We start from the raw sequence: 20,136 nt of genomic DNA on the forward strand, positions 1-20,136 counted from the left end.
TATGAAGGGTAGCAAGCCTTCTCACAGATTAGGGATGCATGAGTATGCTAAATGCCAACATTGTCCTTGTCAGCCTGATATACACATATGTGCCTATGGAGCCATGCAGTTATTGTGCTGTACCTTGCTGACAACATATGTCCACTGTGCTGACATGCCATCCTGAGCTGCTTTATTTCCACTGTGTATCACTAGGTTATCCCAACAGACTCCTGGAACAGAAATAGAAACAGTTCCATGACACACTTGTCATTGTGGAACTATACAGCCAATTCAATAACATACAACATAAGGACCACATAAGGTACACAAGTGTATGTGGCGTACATGTGACAAATGCCAGCATGCTGTTTCTCTTGTTAACCACTACAACTGGCATGGTGAACAAACATTGCATTACACAAGTACATGTTAAGTAATAGAGTCACCCTGTGTATCAGACACATAGCTGCATTTCCCTGCATCAATGTCAGTGATGACAGGGATGTGGCACAGGTATCATTACTTGCACAGGGTGTTGTGTGGGAATGCAGGAGGCCTAGGCTGGCCCAAAAAGTAGACAGCATGTGTGTGACTCAGGGGGAGGCATGCAAGATGGAGCATGGAAAGGTGCTGTGTGTGTCTGTAGGTGACTTGCATATGACAATGGTGTGTGTGTGTGCATGTACACAGTAAAGCTCAGTGAGAGCCCTACACATGTGTATGTTGGACAGCTGTGGACCATATATGGTACAGTTGACAGTTGACCATTTCTGGCACCAAACATGGCTCTGGCAGGAGTTCACTGGCACCACCATGCCCAAGGTCAGAAGCAGTGATAGTACTTGATAGTGACTGCTTTCTGCTGTGACTGTGTCCCCCACCTGACTGGCCAGGATGATGGGCCCATGGCCTGCCACATCATGGCGTGGACAGCACATTCACCTCTGTAGCACTGACTGTACTGCCATTGCAGGAACGTGAATGAGCATGACCATGTGGACACTCAGCAGATGGTGTTTCTGCCCTACGTCCATGGGTCTAACACTCATCCTCAACCATATGTTCCAGCATAATCAATGTGTGGTTCAAGACAGACACTGCCTCAGACCACAGTCTGTCCACTGCATCAGTCAACCAATCCAAGGCATCCCCAATGCACTGGAGGCTGTCACAGATGTCAGACTATGTGGCATCCATAACCCAAAGCATATGCCTGATGTTCCATTCAGAACATGCCTGTACCTACATGATGGCTTGAAACATGCCATTCTAAATCTGCCTGTGCCTCCATGATTGCCTGAAACATGTGCCATCCAGGATGTGATACCTGCAACAGGTGGTGGACAGACAGCAAGCATCCTACAAGAACCCCTGTCAATCTGCCTGTGTGGGACCTGACCAGATCTCTGGCTATCACCAGTGTCTACACTCACTGAGGCCATAGTTGGCATACTTTCCTGTTCAATGTCTTTACCTTCTGATTCTCCAATATCTGTGGCCCCTGGGGATAAGGTATGTGTGGGCATTCAGACTGTGTGCTGTGACAATGGGGACCGAAGAGTGATGTCTACCTCTGGGACAGATTCAGCTCCCAACAACCCCACTTGTGCCTCAATGTGGCCACCATCATCATCAGTGTCTGAGGAGACACTGACATTAGGTTGTGTAGGGGACATACTCCAACCCCACAGTCATCTGCAATAAGAATAAAAAAAAGCAGTACATTAATACCTGCTCTATTACGTACGAAAAGCATCCAAGACTCCTAACAATGAAGACTCACAACTGCATTAGTGGTCAAACAACTGCCTTCCCTGCCTTCATCTACAAAACACTACCTCAGAGCACAATTCAATTAAATTCAGGGCCTGTATAGCCATTACTTGAAGTAAATCAAGTCAAACATGACAAGCAGTATTTACCTTTTACTTACTCAGTATGACACTATATTTGAAAAAAACAACACATAATTCCCAGTACAACTTCTGTCACAATTATATGGAAATACACATCTCACTGCCTAATGTATTTGCATTCAACCTGCTGTATTTTAAAAGGTGTTTTAGATTCCTGGTCTCATTGAAACCAGGAGCCTTATCTGCTCTTACCTGTAACTGCAAAAGTGTATCTATTTGTTGAACTACACTCCTGAAACTATCCCCTCTCAAAACCTAAGGTACCTCTTCCAGGCTGGCAATTAAAAACATCCTACACTGTCTACACACATAATTACATGCACATAGGCATTATACTGGCCCTGACCTATAATAGACTATAATTTTTACTTACCATGGGTAGGACTATGGCCTTGGGTAGTACTTGACAAACCTGTGAAAAGTTGAGGGTGGGGTAATGTCAGTGCCACTACATTTTGCTGCACATCAAGGTAATATGTCCATATATCTCACATTTACAGTAGCTAGTCTGTCACTTGTTGTATTGGTCCCAATCTGCGCATGAGTGTATACCTGGGGTTACACCACCCCCAAAAAACAAAGACGTGACCCCCACATAAATGTATCTACAGCCTGACACACTGACTGCTACAGTTTCATAATGCTCATCAAAATAAGCTTACCTGCATGCTCCTCAGCTGTGGAAACTGTGGCACCCACCTCCATGATGTATAATGTGATGGATGCCTGGGAGCTGTTATGTGTGTCTAGGTATGTCAGGAATTCCTCAGTGTCCAAGAGTTGCTGTTCCACTGCAAGCCCTCCATTGGTGGCATCACAATTCCTGGCAATATCCACTGCTAAGAGTTGCATGGTGTGGCGGGTTAATGCAGTGTGCTACAGGTGTGATGGGCTTAGGTCCGAAACATGGCAGAAGTGTTTATTTTGTTCATGTGACTTACAATGTTAAAAACACATATACTCATTATAGGTCTATTTAGCTAAGCTAGCTCAGCTCCACAACAAAAAAAATATAAAGAAAAGAAAAAAGGGGAGATAGGGAAGTGGTAAAATGGCAGCAAGCAGGGGGGAAAAACCTATTGAAATGCAGAGAGGGATGTGCAGGAAGGGTGTAGGAAAGATCCACAGCTATCCATTTATTGTTAAGCAACAGGAGTGCAATTTGACAGATATGGAGATGAATTTGGATTCTCAAACCCCTCTAACTGCATTGTCAAGCCAATTGGACTGAATTACATGTGTACACTGGACATGTGTGCAAAATGGAAAGCTATGTATGGGACAAGAATTTTTTGTGGGACAGGTGCCTGTGTATTTATTTATTTTAAGGTGAGAGTGGAATGATGGGGAAGGGGCATAGGTACATGTGGTGGAGGTAAGTTGAGTAGGTGAGGATGTATTTGCAAACAGACAAGACAGCAGATAGGGGAGGTGTAGGACACATGAGGGGATGAACATCTTGGACAGGGAGGGTGTTGTGGAATTCAAGTCCCATATGCCTCCAGACACCATGGGATTGTTGGCACTGCTCCTTCAGTGCCCTGATGGTGGCTGTGCTGGAGGCTGGGAATCAGGGCTATGCTGCCGCACCAGGTCAGCCAGCATGACCTCAGTCTGGCACAGGCATTAGTCATAGCCACTTTGTACTATCCTGCACACCAGAAACAGTAGCACATCACAGGAGACCACACTTCCTCTGATACCTATCCCAGAGGGGGAATGGGCCCCATTCCCTAGGGTGGTGCTACCAAACGCAGCAGGTAGATCAGGGAAGCAGAGGGAGCACCACTGGACCCAGTGCCATAGCCAGATGAGGCACGGTAGGGGGATCATCTGGAACCAGCCTACCTTGATGTGTTTTGGGACATGAAGTAATGTAATATGTTATGGCTAGCAACAACCAAACCATTGTTAGTATGAACAGAATCGACCATCTTGTTTAGTAAGCCAAATACATATTAATGTATTTTATGTGCAACATAACATAATGTAACATAACAGACACTATGGTAACAGCATGCCAGTGTGAAGTTAACCATATGGCCAACAAAACAGTTAGTTTAACAAAATATGTTAATACTGAATCATAATACAACATAACAATAATCAACCACAATTTCCAAAATATAGTTTAACAACATATGTTAATATGAAATCATAATAAAACAACAATAATCAACCACATTTTCCAAAATACAGTAAGTTTAACAAAATATGTTAACATGAAATCATGATAATATGTTACAATAATGAATAAATTATGATAAAGGGTGGGGAGAGTGAGAGAAAAACATTCCATTAGTGTGATTACAGGAGTCTATATTGAATGTTCCAAGTATCATATAGTCAACACCATATGAATGGATTTTTGAATGTTCTAACGTGGTAAAAGAGATTACTGTACAGCACAGAATGGGAAGATTTCCCTTTTCTGCACTGTAGTGCGATCTCAGAATTGGTATATTTAAAGAGTGGGGGTGTGGGGTTAAGGGGGGCTTGCATCCCTGCTTAAAACTTTCAGGTAGGTGTTTTGTGTAGTTTATTTATTTTTTATTAGATATTTGAACTTTTGAAAGTTCGATCATATGGTGTCGACCATATGACAGTCGAACTTTCAAACGTTCGATTATCTAATATAGACCCTGATTGCAGATGATATCCCTGACAACACTGGTCATACATACTTCTACAGTTGTGTACTGACATTTGTGATTATAATGACTACAATTCTCCTATAGCTAATGTAGCACATACATACCTGTCAAGCTGATAGCATGAGACAATAAGGAGCAAGCACTAACAAATGCAGGTACAGAACTATTCAGAATGGTTTCACATAATGTGGACATATATAACTACTAGGGTGTTCTGTAAATGAATTTGATAATACATTGCATTCCAGGTAATAATTTATCTGGTAAACATGTGACAGATGGATTAGTCAGTTCTAATTACATTACAAGAAATTGTGACACGTTAGAGGCATGTTTCTGTAAAGTAATTACACTAGACAGTTGTCATTGCTTAGTTGGCAGGCATGGGAGTCGAACCCCCTAGCAGTGACTGCAGGGGACATCTGCAAAAACTTTAATAACTGACTGCAGCAACATAGTATGGACAAGCAAGAGATACAGCCATACAGAGATTACACAGTCTTATGTCTGAATAAACAATGTAAATGCACACATTCTTACTATTGAGTACAACAATCTGTGAGATCTAAACACAATTTATGCAAATAATATGGGTTAACTCACCCATCACAACTTTGTGTTCTTGGGGAGAGAGAAACTGTGAGCATTACATAACTGATACTGAAAATGTAGTGGTGCATAGCACTGGATTTGAATCCAGGACTGTGTGTGGCAAAATGGATAATGTACAAGGAATTTAACAGACTGAGCTACTGAGGTACTGCTGACTGCAGGGTGACTGATACTTGCCTGGAGACCACCTGATAATATACTATACATTGTGCAATACAAGTTACAGAACATTCCTCTAGCATTCTAGTACTGTTAAAGTGTTTTACTAGACTTCAGTGCCAATATAACACACACACACACACACACACACACACACACACGCAAACACACACACACACACACACACACACACACACACACACACATACACACACATGCATGGTATGCAACAACACTCCATATATTACTGCAGCTTTATATCACTTTCAACAATACAGGTGAACACATATTACTGTTATTGGTTTGCAATATCTGTGAAATCCACACATACAATATCCAGCCATGGAGTGGCCTACCTTACCCATATACCTTTATTACCTGATGTCTGCGAATGAAAAAGCATTAAGTGAATGGTACTGGCCTACAGAAAGCCTTGAATAATACTATGAGTTATGCAATACCCTTTGCAGTCATTAAATTTGCATTATACAGCTATTACAGTGTTATACTTGATTGCAGGAACATTACCTTACAGACTCAATGCATACAGCTCTACTGCAATGGTTATGACAAGAAAATTCTGATGTACACCATTTTCCTTGCTGTTATTGGTATTGTTTATTGTTTTTATTGAACTGTGGTTGTTATTAATCATGTATTGCATTACAGCTCTAATTCCAACTTTATTGCACTACAGACTTTATTGTATATACTTTATTGCAGTTAATGCTTTACTCATTCCTGATTATTAAACTACAGTTGGCAGAATACATCCATACTCACCATGCTCACGATGCAACCTGGTCAGTCACCCAGCATGAGAATCAACATTGCAAGCCCTCTCATCTGCAGCTGTTGGGAGAGAGGCACACCATTATGCATACCAGTTTTGCAGAAAATCAGATTATATATTGTTAAAACAGAGGAAAAATACTTACATACTTGTGGGGAATTCCCTGCCCTTGCCTCCTGGACCCAGGTGTCCAAGGTTCCCCTCCTTCATCTTTTCAGGTCATCATGGTGGTGACAACACTGCTCAGTTGTGTGTGGGATACCAGTAACACTTGTGAGTTCTCTGGCCAGCTGGTCCCAGGCCTTTGACTTACACTCTGAGGCCTGAAAATGACCCTGCATCAGCCTATCCTCATGATTTTTCACAAAGATCCCAACCATGACCCTAGACTCCTGCATGCCCAACCATTGCACCTGAAAGTGCAAACTTTCTCCAACACCACCAGCCATATTGACAAATGATAGACTCCATTGGTTTCTGCAGAGTTCCTGCCTAGTGCACCTTTTATACTGTGTTGTCCCACCCTTACACATCATTGAGCAACCACCCTGCATCAGCCTATCCTCATGATTTTTCACAAAGAGCCCAACCATGACCCTAGACTCCTGCATGCCCAACCATTGTGCCTGAATGTGCAAACCTTCTCCAACACCACCAGCCATATTGACAAATGATGGACCCCAATGATTTCTGCAGATTTCCTGCCTACTGCACCTTTCATATGGTGTTTCCCACCCTTACACATCATTGAGCAACATTCAAAAAAGTGTTGCATTGCTTAGCAGTGCACAAACCAGCCAAGTGGAGCTGAGAAGCCCTCAAACATGCATATTCATGGTTTAAAAGAAGCTGAGCACCGCAAAAACATTAGCAGCCATTACCATGTTTATGCGGTGCTTAACAGGTTTGAGCATTATTGCGCAGAGTGCAGAGAAGTCATATTTTAAAATATTTCTGTAATTTGTGCAACAAAACTATAGACAAGTTCTGACTGCCATCGATTTGAACCCTGGACCTACTACACATACAGCAGTAACTGTACCCGTTAAGCTATGTGGATACTAAGAAATCCGGTATCCTTGACATATACCAGTGAGCTACATGTTAGCAGTGCTGAGCACCACACCACATCATGCAAACATGCTTAAACAAAACAATAAATAAATAAATAAGTTGTTTCTATTTTAATTGTCTGGCAGGTGTCTGTCATGTAGGTATGAACTCTGCTCAGCTTAGCTGTGCTCCACGCCATGCTGCACAAATGCCAGTTAAAAAAAAAACAAATAAATAAATAAAAACATCATTATGCTTATTAATTACATCCAGTTTCTATATTTAGATGTCTGGCAGGTGTCAGCTGTCTACATCTGAGTACAGCGTGGCATTGCTGCACTCCATGTCATGGCGCACAAATGCTTTTAAAAAAAAAAAAAAAAAGAAAAGAAAAAAAGCAACACTGATTCAATATCCATGTTCCTCGGCTCTCTTGGCAGTTTGCCATCATTAATATTCATGCTGCGCTGTCAAGGGGGTCCATGGCTATGTACATAGATACATTCAATGTAGGATCTACATGGTGCTTACATGGAGTTTATTAAACCTTGGGGACAGTGTAACTTTACGCAGAAGATTGTTTTTATGTTAAAGTAAAGAGCTTTCATTGGCAGAACCATCTGTGTTATACAAACAGCCTTGCAGGCTGCTCAGATGGTGCACCTAGTGAAGTAATCTGATAAAACAGTCAAGAAGACATAATGTTTATCTAACCATTTTAAATATCCTTATATGAAATAAATACCAAGCAAGATTAATATAGTTGTGTGGCTGTGGTCAGAAAATGCAATCATTTACCAAATACGAGTGACTGATTTTGAAAACAATTTAAGAAAAACAAGATTTTCTTTCTTTAAAATGAATTGGTTTTGTTTTATAACATTTCCTTTTGTCAGAGAAGAAATTGTTTTTAATCTAGCTAGCTTACTAATATTTAGAAACAGAGAAATAGAAACAGTGAGAAATGTCACTGAAAAACAGGACATGCTTTCTGGTCTGATTTTATCATGCTCTACAAAACTACAGATTTTACTTGACCAGTCTGACTTTTTTTCATAATGTACAACTAGCTTTTATTATACATTTGTGTGCTGTAGAGCATTCCACAGTCACTTGCAATTTCCATTAATCCTATGTTCATGTACAAGCTTGAGAAACTGGCTGATAAAACTGTCAGAGCTATGTTGAATGATTACAAGCAGCCCATACACTCTCTTGGTTTCATTCTTCTGGCTGACATCCTTGAGAGACTCGGAACAATTTTTTCTTCATACTCAAAGTGTTTCATATAACATTTATGAGTTCTATGAGCTTAATCCCCCACTGCTTATTAAACTACCTAAAAGACTAACCAAAAAATCTGGTGAGTTGTGGCACACATACAATTTCATTTTATTTCTGTCTTGTACAGTACTGAACAGCCTATGTTTTTTTTCTAATATGCATGTGTGTAAATTTAATTTAGTTTAGGCACTCATTGATCACTCCATAAACAGTTAATCCAAAATGCATTTTGAGGACATATTATGTGCATTTTCTATTTATTTGTTTATTTACACAAAACTGATTTTTGCCCTTATCTTACAATCCTGATTTGACAACTGCCAGATGAGATTTCACCAATAGATTGTGTTATTTCTGTTATCTCATGCTACCTTTAAATTTTAGTTTAGAGGATGACAGTGATATTTCTATAATTGTTGCGTGTACTCTGCAGACTCAGTGGATTCCTTTTATTAAAACAGCAGCTGCTTAGCAAAAACACATTGCTTCATAATTAACTTGCTGAAAGCCGGCTCTGGTCTTGTTAATGGCTTTTATACACTGTTATCAATGAATAAGTACTGTAGATAAAGTTAGAGCATGAAATGCTACATTGCACTTCAGAGCTTTGTAATAAATCTTACAAATCCTTTTCAGCAACATATTTCATGAGAGTTAAATGACCCATGACTATAAGAGAAATAATGAGAATTAAATTTATGTTTTGCAGAAATTCATTTCACATGTATTGCAACAATTTGTCTTTGCATATGACAAACTCCCAGGCAATGACAGGATTAATAACTAAAGCATCTCTCATGCCCAAGCGTTTGTTGTACGGAAGTGACTAAGGCAAAAGGCATAACAAACACACACACACTGAGGGCAGGATTCCAAAAGGTATTTCAGTTAAGTACAGCACACCGAAAAACACTTGTGAGACTATGGTGTTGGCCAGTCCACAAAAATAGCCAATATGTTTACATGATAATTTGAAATAGTCCACAAAAATAGTGGCAAAGTACATCAATTACCAGTTCCATAACAGAATGTATCAACCTTATGGCAATAAAGGATACCAGAATCAGTCATGCTATTATTCCTAATCAGACTTACAGTGAAGGCCACAAGTCTGTGAGACATTAATATTTGGGAGTCACTGCAAACACCACCGATCAATGTAGTGAGCTGTGAAAGGGGTCCAGCAGGTAAGGATACTGCAGATCATGACTCAGAATGACCTGTGAATGTGACTAATAACCATAAGATGGCCAGGAGGGTAGCAAGCCAGGCTGCATTTCAGACAGATGCAGGCTAAATAGAGAGCTGGTGCAGAGTGTCTGTGCGATGTACACACTCCATGTCACCATACAGTCTATAACCCAATCAGATTAGAAACTAATTTGTGCCTATGTCTTGGTATGCCCATCTGGGACATTTGAGCAACACATGTGGATTCTGAAGGGATGTCCCTTACAGCTGCTAGTTTCATCCTATAAAGGCTCCTGGCAGTCACATGTCAAAATGTGGGAGAGCACCTCCACTTCCTCATTACAGAATAAGAATTAAATTTATGTTTTGCAGAAATTCATTTCACATGTATTGCAACAATTTGTCTTTGCATATGACAAACTCCCAGGCAATGACAGGATTAATAACTAAAGCATCTCTCATGCCCAAGCGTTTGTTGTACGGAAGTGACTAAGGCAAAAGTGCGATGTACACACTCCATGTCACCATACAGTCTAGAACCCAATCAGATTAGAAACTAATTTGTGCCTATGTCTTGGTATGCCCATCTGGGACATTTGAGCAACACATGTGGATTCTGAAGGGATGTCCCTTACAGCTGCTAGTTTCATCCTATAAAGGCTCCTGGCAGTCACATGTCAAAATGTGGGAGAGCACCTCCACTTCCTCATTACAGAATAAGAATGACAGACTACCATGGAATATTTCTACCATGGACAATTTCTCTATCTCCTTGGAGTGATGGATTGTACCCACATTCCAATAAAAGTCCATACTGGTGAATGGTACTACAACCAGAAGGCATGACCCTCACTCAAATGTTACCATGGCTGTTAACAAACTATATAGTGACACCAAAATCATTAAAATCTGATTGTGGATGCCCATAGACATTGACATATTAGCACACATCAGTAAAATTATTCCACAAATGCCAGTGAACTGTTCCTTGAGAGCCATATGATGACAGTGCAACATGCATTTGTGGACAGCAAATAAATCAGAAAGAGTTTGTGGATGCCCATGGATATCTGTGTATTAGCATATATATGATTCCATAAAGATACCTGTTAGCTGTTACATAAGAACCATTCAACGACAGTGCAGCATACTTTTGTGGACCTGGAGCACTCCAGAGTTTGCAGATCTAAATAGCCACCCAAGGCATTAGCACATAAATGACTCTATAAATGTCTGTCAGCTGTTACTTGAGAAATATAAAATGACAGTGTGGCATACATTTTCAGACAATGAAACATACACATATGTACCTAATCTCAGCAGCTACAGCTATGCATAAGATAAATACACATACGTAACATTCCAATACTATAACTCAGTACACAATGAAACAACTGGAGACAACCATACATCAGTAGAAATGACAAAGATGTAAAAAATGACTGAATCTGTAGTCACAGTGTCTACATGTAGTCTTGAGAAAAGATGGGCAAGGTATCATCTGCTGTATATATGCATACTTGACTAATCTGTATTAATAATATGCATACTCAACTAATCCGTATTAATGATATGCATACTCAACTAACCTGTACTAATGACCCTAACTAGCATGCAGTGCTGTAGATTCAAACTAATTCCTATTAGTGCAAATGCAGCATGCTTAGCAAATGTTGATGAATACATGCCTGCATTGCAATGTTAGATTTGTGAATGGCATAGACATAGCATATCTGTGCTGCTGTCCTGCCCTGTAAGAGCGTGTCAAATTCAGAAAGTGGTAATTTGAGTAATTTGAGTAAGCTGAGGAAATTCCATTTGGGATGACTATCTGTCAACTTGTCTGTTGTAAGTATAATGATGTCTACCTTAAAGAGACTGGTCTGAGTCCACAAGTTAAACTGGATCGCATGGGAGACCATATATATTTTTTATTTATTTATTTAACATTTGTTTATCAGAAAAGTCCAACTGGACACAGGTCCTTTTTCAGTGGAGGCCCAGGAAGCAAAGCTCCAATTATATGTAGTGACAATTCCATAATACAGTAAGTACATATAACTTTATACAACTAAAGTAAAAAAGAAAAGCACATTTTTATACAGATAATAATTGTCAATTATAATAGAGAAAGGAGATTTTTGTGAAAGGTAAGAAAAAAATACATGGTGAGATACATAGATAAAATAGTTTAGTGGCTATAGTGAATAAAAATACTTGTAGACATTCACAGTGCATATGTACAGAGCTTAATGCTGGAAACATACTATTGTCTATGCTGGAAACATACTATTGTTTAGAGATGGGTAATATGTATGTGCTTCATATCTACATTAGAAAAAGCATTTGTGTACACACACACACACACACACACACACACACACACACACACACACACACACACACACACACACACACACATTTATCTATCTATGTATATACATTTATATATTTTATAAATACCTATATCTATAAACAGACATATATTTATGCGTGCTGTGTCAGTGCTTTGGGGGACACATTTATATCCATGAAAGTGGTACGTACTGATATAAATAACATTGTATGTGTAGGTTGTTGCATTTGTCTGCACCATGCTGTCTCAGTTCTCTGTGGCACCAGAGGTATAGTCATATGTGTGATGATGTGAGGTATTGCCAGTTATGCAAGTAGGGCAGTAGAGGTGTAACATATGCCTGCATAGCTAACTGGAATTTTGTAAAGAATTACATGTCATTTGTATACCAAACTGATTTGTACTGATGCTTGTGTTGAAAATGTATTTGTAAAGTTGCTTTTGATAAAAATGTACCAAATGTGGTCCTGACTGTATTGTAGCTGAATTAAATGTATATGTTTTAACAAAGGATACTGGAAGAGAAGAGGTTAATCCCAGTCCAGCCATAGCTAACTTTGAAAAATGTTCTTTAATTAAATTACTGGGCCTAGGCAATAAAGATTATTCCCAAGATTTAATAAAATCCATGTAGGCACAGTGTAGAGCACACATGGAATGTATCTATGTACTCAGCCTTGGTTCCCCCTCGGCAGCGTGCCAAGCATATTTATGATGGCGTGCTGCCAAGGGAGGACCAAGGAACATGGATATTGAATCAGTGAAGGGAGAAATGTAGTGGCTAGATGTGGCTGCAGATGAGAGTGAGGCTCCCTGTAATGCTCCCTACCACTGTTGTAATGTTGTGAAGTGTGTCAAATGAATAATATGTCATTTTTATGATATTTTATGTGTTTTTTCTTTTTTCTTTTAACTGCATGCTTGTGCGGTGTGACACAGAGCACAGCAATGCCAAGCTGTGCTCACATATCTACAACTGACACCTGCCAGACATCTAAAAATAGAAACCAACTGTAATTAATTATCATAATTATTTTTTTTTCTTATTTTTCAATTGCCTTTTGCTTGGCACAGAGCACAACAGAGCTGAGCTGCTTATGCATACAGAGCCGACACCTGCCGGACATCTAAAAATAGAAAATGGATTTAATTAATTATTTATTTATAGGTGTGTTTAAGCATGTTTGTGGGGCACATAGCAGTGCTCAGCAATGCTAACAGGTAGCCTATTAGTATATGTTAAGGTATACTAGTTTTTATATCATTTATTTATTTATTTACATTTATTTACTACTAAAAAGAGGCCCCGGGCCTCTTTTTCAGCAGAGGCCCGGGGAGAAAAGCTCCACAGAACGACATGGTAGATGGTAAACAATAACAATCAAGGTATGTATACAGTAGAAGTGATCATGACATGGAGAAATACAGGAACAAATGAGGTACAATTGAGTAGAAGCTCTAATTACAAACATTGAGAAATACCAGGACTCTTTGTAAGCTTCTGAGCTCCCCAAGCCTTGCTGTGTTGGAGGGAAGCCTTCTAGCTATCAGTGGGAATGGTAAGCATTAGGTAGCCTATCTACCACAAGAGGAGTGGTTCCTGGCCCAGAAATTGTAGCTATTGGCCATTTGGGCAGTTTTTTTCCATCTCTTTCAGCCTTCTGGTTTAAAAGCCATACTTGAGCTTGTTTCCCACCTTTCCTGTAACTAGCCGAGTCCAGATACAGAGTTGCTGCATCCAGGACTGTTGGTAAGCTTCTGAGCCCTGCAAGCCTTTCTGTGTTGGAGGAAAGCCTTCTAGCTTATCAGTGGGAGTGGTAAGCACTAGGTAGCCTGACTATCATGAGAGGAGAGGTTCTTGGCCCAGAAATTGTAGTTTATTGACCATATGGACAGTCTGTCCATATCTTTCTACTTTCTGGTTTAAAAGACCACATCTGCACTTGTTTCCCATCTTTCCTGTAACTAACCTACTGGGTAGCACTAGAAATCCTTAAAGTGATACAAGCCTTCTAGCTTAGGAGAGAGACTTTGGAGTGATTAAGTATCAGTTTTCTGTATTTTCTTGCTGTACTTAACTGTTTTCCACCTAAATGCAGATTTTCCAGCATTTATTGTGATTTAAAAGCTTGTTTTTTTCACATATTGTGCTTATTTGACTTTTAAAAAGTTGTTTTTTGTTTAAATAATTTGTTTTAACTGTTGTAGGCTACACACTAAAGTGTGATAGCCTTTTCTGACCATTTGTAGTCATTTAAAGCTATTTTAAGCGTATTTTTTTTACTGTTTTTGCCTTATCTTTAAAAAAAATCCTTGTTTCCCACCTTTCTAAGCTAGTATAGTCCAGTTTTTAGGCTAGTGCTGAATTCAGAGCTGTGATACTAGTTTCTGAGTTTCCCATACCTTACTTGGATAGAAGGAAGTTTCTCTGTTCACCTGTGAGAAAGGGGAGCTTTGAGCAACCTATCTGTCCCTGGAGGAGTGGTTCCAGCCCAGAAGTTAGTAGTTTATTGGCCATTTTGGGCTTATTTGTATTTCTTCCATTTCCCTACTATAAAAACCATGTTTGCATGGTTTTGAGCACCGGGCAATGCCAGTAAGCTACGGTTAAATTATTCTTGGCTCCAGTATGTCTCCTCTTCAGTTTTTCCCTTGAAACTAGTCTAACTCTCAAGCTAAGCACTCAAAAAGCATTCTACAGCCCAGCACTTACTCAGACCTAAAAGCAAGCACTAATATACCCTGACACTGATTGCCCAGCAGGGCAAGGCTCTTTATTCACACCTCACCAACCAAGTCACTAAGCAGCTCACCCTACTATTCAGGCATGACCAAAGGGCAACTTTAGGTGCACTCTCCAGTCCAACTGGTGAATCTGGGTATTCTGAAGCAATGTTACAACTGTCTCATGTACACAGACAACCCTCTCCTCCTACCACAAACACTAAGATATGCTAGAGATGCAATTATACAGGCAAACTGGAAGTTAAGCTGTCTCTACCCAAGAATGGAACAGACAGTCAAGAAGCGAAGGTTAACACTTGCACCACAACTCCAGCCGCACACAGACTTACTAAAACAGCACTGGCAAAAAATACACATAAATTCACAAAATCATACTTGGAGGCTCTAAATAAAAACTTGCAAAAGCATCAGAGACCTCCAAAGCAGACACCCAAACAACCTGCACTTCCTGTCACAAAGCAGACAACACAAAATCAGTGTGCTGCACAATCACAGCCCTTAAGGTGAAATAACATACCTAACACACTAGTAATAGGTGACTCTATAGTCAGGCACACTGATGTCCCACTCACTAGGCTGGACAAGCAGAAGGTTACTGTTAGCTGCCTGTCGGGATCCAGAATCTGCCACATAACACAAGCATTCAGGTCACTCCAGAACAACTACAAATATGACTCTGTCATTGCTCATGTTGATGTGAATGACCTGAGACATACCTCCCTGGACTACATGAAAAGAGACAGGGAAGAGCTCTCTGATCATGTAGCCCAGGCTGGTATGACCCTGACCCTGAGTAGCATCCTGCCCTCACCAAGAATGATACCTCAGTATAAAGAAAAAAATATCAATTTTAACAATTGGCTAAGCTTCTAGTGTCATTTAAAGGGGATCCAGTGTCTGTCAGCCTGGGACGACATGCTCGACAAGCCGCGTTGCTTTGCAAGAGATGGCTTGCACCTGTCACCCCTAGGCTTTCGAATACTGGCCAAAGCTCTTGCTGAAAAGTCAAACCCACCTCCGTGAACAGCACAATTAACAAAAAACTGAGGGTTATGCTACTCAATGCCGGGAGTTTAAATTTCAAAATGCACGTGCTCGAAGCACTCCTCAGTATGGAGAACGTTGACATCTGTGCAGTAACTTAAACCTGGATCAAAGCTCCAGAGAGCACTCCAGCTCTACTTGGCTACAACTCATACACACGTTTCATCCACAGAACACTGACCGAAACACAAAAGGAGGGGGTGTATCTATATTCATCAAGGATACCTACACCTCCAGATTAGTGGCTCAGCATGATAACTCTGAGATCATCCATGTGCAACTAACATCGGTCAAATCTGCAATGCAAATTGTGGCCTGCTACAGATCACCCTCCATGACCCAGGACCACCACTACACCTTTCTAGAGACACTGGAAAACATGAAGGTCCTACCAAACACCCTGATATTGGGAGATTTCAATTACCCTACCATTCACTGGGAAAACTACTTGAGTACAAATTCCCAGGCCCAATGCTTCCTGGAATTCATCAACTCAAATGCCCTGGATCAGCTAGTAAACTCCCCTACCAGAGGTGAAAACATATTGGACCTGGGCATCACCAACATGGGCGACAGGTGTTCCACACTGGAGGTCAACCCGTCACTGGTTAGATCAGACCATAAACTAATCACTCTGGATGTCCACACCCCACCACCTCCTCCAACTAAGGAAACTGCAGTAAAAAACTTTTCTAAAGCAAACTTCCCCTTACTTAAGACAGAAGTGGTAAGTTTCACAGTCCCCACGCTAAAGGATAACGCTGCCCAAGATGCAGAAACCTTTACAAATGCACTCTATGAGAACCTACAAGGATGCATGGATCGTGCCATCCCTAGCAAAACCAAGACTCACTCCTCTAAGAGAAGGAAACCAGTTTGGTGGACCCCTGCAATAAACAGGCTATACAATAGAAGGAGGAAACTAGTTCAGAAAAAAAGCAAATCCCAAGAAGCAAAGACATCCCTGATCAGTATCAGTGAGAAACTGAGGTCCCTCATGAAATCATCCAAGGCTAACTTTGAAATAAAAATAGCCAAGGATTCAAAAGATAACCACAAAGCCTTCTTCAGCTATGTTAAGAATCTAAGTGGCAACTTGCAGATATGCACTGAACTAGTGCAAAATAGCACAAAATATACTTAACCTATTGATATTGCCAACATCCTGGCAGATAGATTCAGTGCAAACTTCACCCCCCTCTTGCCTCCAAAAGGGCCCACAACAATACCGGAAAAGTGTAGTGTCCCAAAAATCACAGACACACAGGTGAAAACAGCCCTTTCAAAAGCCAAAAACACAGCGACAATGGGACCAGATGGTGTCCCAGGCTGTGTCTCGCACAAACTACAGAACGAACTAAACCCCCACCTAAACATGCTGTTCAACCTCAGCCTCTCCACAGGCTATGTGCCCATAGAATGGTGCACAGCAATGGTTATTCCTCTCCACAAAAGAGGGGCCACAACTTACCCTGGTAACTATTGCCCCATAAGCCTGACTAGCCTGGTCTGCAAGGCTATGGAGCACATCATCATGGAACTCATTAACAAAGACATTGGGAACCTCCAAATACTTGACCTGACCCAGTTCGGCTTTGTTAAGGGCAGATCATGCCTACTAAACCTGGTTGACTCCTTTGAGACAGTCAGCAAGGCCATAGATGAGGAAAATGTGGTTCACACAGCCTACCTTGACCTCGCCAATGCTTTCTACACCATTCCCCACTCGGGTATTACAGAAAAACTCACCAGCCTGAACATAAACCCTTAAGTCATGAAATGGGTTGCCAACTTGCTTAGAGTCAGAACTAACACGGTGTGAATAGCAGGCTCCAGGTCCAACTCTAAACCAGTCACAAGTGGTGTTCTGCAATGCTCGGTCCTGGGACTCCTACTGTTCAGCATATACTTCTCAGAAGTACAGGCAAACACAGGAGGACTATGGCTAACCAAGTTCACTGATGACTGCGAACTGGGAGCCATAATTGACTCTCTGGCTGACACGGACATCCTCCAAAAGAGCCTTACTGAGAGGTAATAAGAGATCTGGGGACCCAGGTAGACAGTAATCTCTCCTTTGACAATCATATTTCCAAAGTAGTTAGGAAGTCCTTCTATGTGGCCCATGTAATTACTAAAGGGTTTGCATTTAGAAATAAAAAGGTTATAGTGCCCCTCTACTTGTCACTCATTAGACCCATCATAGAGTACAGTGCCCCATTTGGGATGTACCTCACAAGACACTTCCAAGAGCTGGAAAGACCACAAAAGTACCTCACCGAGAGGATTACTGGTCTCAAACATATGTCCTATGCAGCCTGACTGAAAAAACTCCGGCTGTACTCAGTGGCATATTGCTTACTCAGAGGTGATCTCTGCCTGACTTACAAAGCCATGTCCAACTCAGAAATGATGGACATGCTCCACCTAAAGAAATTCAAGTCACTGTGAGCCATGCACTCTAGTGAGCTAAACCTCACCACAACAATAAATAGAACATGCCGGAGGGATAGATTCCCGTCACAGAGACTCCCCATGCTTTGGAACAAAATTCCAAATTACATCAGGCAGAGCCCCTCACTAACACTCTTCAAGAGAAACCTTGACGAGTGGATGTGTAACAGAAAATACACCCCTGGGATCACTTCATTGGCTCTGCTTGACAAGAATCAGTTATCAATGGGGCGGTGAAAGCCGACACACTCTGGCTAGGCTTATAAATGCCCTCAGGCAGATAGCCTAGTACCTACCTATGAACCTATAAGAAGTAAAACACAGTGCTACAAATTTTCTAAACAGTAATTATTTAAATATCATGCAAGTAGTTACATGGGGTAGAGTTACAGTCTTATGTGTAGGAGGTCCTGGGTTTGAGTCCATAACAGGCAGGGTATGTTTGTAAATGAATGGACTATTTTTCTTTAATTTTATTAAACTATTGTGAATTTTGGCACTGTTGTGCTTTTCTAAGAACTGCTCATTCATGGTAAGTAGTGCATAAACATGCTAATGGCTACCAATGTTTGCACGGTGCTAAGACTCATAAAACCACACTTCTGTGAGTTTTCACTCTATTCAGCACTGCTTAGCTTGCTTGCATGGTGCTAAGCAATGCAGCACTTTTATCAATGTTGCTCAATGATGTGTAAGGGTGGGAAAACAGCCTATACTAAGCCCAATAGGCAGGAATTCTGCATCATTCATTGGAGTTCAATCAACTGTTGGTATGGCTGGCTCTGTTGGCAAATGTATGCATTTTCAGGTACAGAGGTGGGGTATTCAGGGGTCCAGTGTCATGGTTGGGCCCTGGCTTAAAAAGCATGGACCCCAGCTGATGCAGGACAGATTATAGGGCTTGGAGCGTAAGATGGAGGCCTGAGACCATTTTGCCATGGAACTCAATGGTGTTACTGGTATTCCCCCACACAGGTGAGCAGTGTCATCACCATTATGATGACCTGAAAAGGAGAAAGAAGGGAACCATGGACATCTGTGTCCAGGAGGCTAGAGCAGGAAATACCATATGTAAGTAATTCTTCCATTGTGTTACCAATATGTAACTTGAATGTCTGCAAAACTGGTATGCATAACGGTGTGTTTCTCTCCCAACAGCTGCAACTGAAAGAGCTCACAATGTTGATTCTCATGCCAGGCACATGACCAGGTTGTGCAATGAGTGTTTTAATTATGGATTTAGTATGCTAATTGTAGTGCAATAAACAAGAAAGACAATACACTGCACAAACTGGAATAAAAAGTAATGGAAAAAAATGGTGTGTACCTTGGACTCTGGAGCAATAGTCCACCACCAGACAGCCAAAGACATGACAATGGCTGTAACTGAGGCCTATACTAGCAGGAAAATGTGTCTTTTATCAGCAACATGTAGAAAGTCACCTGCTAAAGCATTAATGGCAAAATAGATGTTTAACTGGGACTCTTATGCAAAAATACATCCATATAAAGCAATGCACATACTGATGGATTTAGAAAATGTTTATATCTAGCAAATACACTTGTTGTAGCACTGACTCAGTAGCTCAGTTTGTTAAATGTCTTGCATACAGTATATTTTGCCATACACAGTCCTGGGTTCAAATCCAGTGTTGTGTTGCATTTCAATTACATTATTGTAAAGACAGAAATTAATGAATGACTCATGCACTCTTTATTAAACACAAAGCATTTCAAATTAAATAACTGCTTTTCAGTGCTGGAAGTCACAGACCTGCAGATATGGACATACTTCACTTATCTGTATAGCACTACAATATGTCGCCTAGTGCTCTGTTATTGACACAGTTGCCTAACAAACGTACCTTAAACACATGCCTTAATTGGAGTGTA

Source organism: Protopterus annectens, chromosome 1.part0 (genome assembly GCF_019279795.1).
Source record: "Protopterus annectens isolate FY-2018-M chromosome 1.part0, PAN1.0, whole genome shotgun sequence".
Classification (NCBI taxonomy): Eukaryota; Metazoa; Chordata; order Ceratodontiformes; family Protopteridae; genus Protopterus; species Protopterus annectens.